At 42.3% G+C, this 1,928-nt stretch overlaps 1 non-coding gene across 1 annotated transcript; it reads left to right on the top strand.

The window, feature by feature from the left end:
- The first annotated feature begins 748 nt into the window (after positions 1 to 748).
- Positions 749 to 857, top strand: LOC120865913. Its single transcript, XR_005721557.1, has one exon. It is a non-coding gene; the product is annotated as a U6 spliceosomal RNA (small nuclear RNA).
- The last annotated feature ends 1,071 nt before the right edge of the window (positions 858 to 1,928 follow it).

Genomic DNA, 1,928 nt, shown 5'->3' with positions numbered 1-1,928 from the left:
GAGATCCAACTAGTCCATTCTGAAGGAGATCAACCCTGGGATTTCTTTGGAAGGAATGATGCTAAAGCTGAAACTCCAGTACTTTGGCCACCTCATGAGAAGAGTTGACTCATTGGAAAATACTCTGATGCTGGGAGGGAGTGGGGGCAGGAGGAGAAGGGGAAGACAGAGGATGAGATGGCTGGATGGCATCACAGACTCGATGGACGTGAGTCTGAGTGAACTCCGGGAGATGGTGATGAACAGGGAGGCCTGGCGTACTGCGATTCACGGGGTCGCAAAGAGTCAGACACGACTGAGCGACTGAACTGAACTGCTTATTTGACTCTAACCTGCTGGCCTCATTGCTGCCCCTTGGACAGGCCAGCATGAGCTCTCATGGAGAGCTTTGCCCCTGTAACCCACATGGTGCACTTTCCACCTCCTCGGCTGTCTGTTCACCTGTCTGTTATTTTCTCATTAGTCCTTCCCTGTCTAAAATTGCACCCCCATCTGACACTTCCTTTCCCCCTCCCCTCCTTTGTTCCTTTTTGAACTTCTCACCATCTACTAAGTATTCATTGTATTCATTTAAGACTTTAAACTTATTTCCATTCTAGGAGGCAAGCCTCATGAAGGAAAGTGTTTTCCTTGGGTTTTGAGGTGAGGGTCTGCTTTGTTCATTGTTTTCTTTCCAGCCTTATGTAGCACACACACACACACACACACACACACTCTGATGGGTAGTGGATGAGCAATGAATTTGCTGGTGCTCACTCACTTTGCAGCACATACACTAAAACAGTAATGATACGGAGACGGTTAGGATAGCCCTACACTAGGACGACATGCAAATTCATGAAAGAAACTATATTCAAATTAAAAAATAAGAAATAAATTTACTGGCTATCTGATAAACATGTGGATAGTTAATAAATGTGCCCCCAAGTATTTAGTAAATGCCAAAAATATGTGTGTAAATATGGATGTCTAACATAAACAAAAATGAAAAAAAGAGGTATATGACTTGATTTAACCTCTCTGAGGTTTTTTTTTTTTTTTTAAGCTGAAGATAGGGATCTTATTTTCCTATACCTAATTCATGGGAGCACATCAGATAATGTATTTTAAAATCTTAAGAGAGAAAAAAACCTAAGTGGATGGTAAGAATGACTGTTTATCAGAACTTGTGTCTTGATTTTTAGTTCAAGGTCTTGAGATTTATATCTTAAGCCACAAGAGGATTTTTTAGAGGTTTTTAAAGTGATGTTTAAGATAATGAGATTCACTTCTTTTGCAATTCATTTGTCTGCAGAAAGCAGGTGGGAATGAATCCCTTGGCACCTCTAACTTATTGAAAGTGTGCTGTGGACTTTCTCAACTAGACCACAAGGACCATCAGAGCAGACAGCGAGTTATCCTGCCACTTGCAACATTCCCAGTGACAGCACCTGGTGGAGAGTACACTCTCAGTGAGTCTGTGCTGAGTGAACAGATAGGTAATGTCAAGTTCTCCCTTCATTTAAGATGTCCCATTCTCAGAGATGCAAACTAACTAATGTATGATGGGTAAACAACAAGGTCCTACTGTGTAGCACAGGGAACTATATTTAGTATCCTCTGATAAACCACAGTGGAAGACATGAAAAAGAACACACACGTACACACACACACATACAAAACTGAATCACTTTGCTGTGCATTAGAAATGTAACATTGTAAATCAAGTATACATAGATCAAAACAATGAATAAGATGTCCCATTAGTGTGACTGAGACCTATGACCCTCTTCTTTGCCCCCAGCAAGAGGCCATAGGTGTTGACTTCATCTCATCCTCCTGACCTGCCTCCTCCTGGTCTTTGGTTTGGGCTGGTTTCTCCTTAGCATTTCCACTGAGCTGCTCCCACTCATCCTCAGCCCAGGCTGACCCAGCATCTGTTCTGTTCT

Source organism: Oryx dammah, unplaced genomic scaffold, assembly GCF_014754425.2.
Source record: "Oryx dammah isolate SB20612 unplaced genomic scaffold, SCBI_Odam_1.1 HiC_scaffold_7, whole genome shotgun sequence".
Taxonomy (NCBI): Eukaryota; Metazoa; Chordata; class Mammalia; order Artiodactyla; family Bovidae; genus Oryx; species Oryx dammah.
Note: the sequence above shows the minus strand (reverse complement) of the source record. Positions and strands in the feature narration are given on the sequence as shown.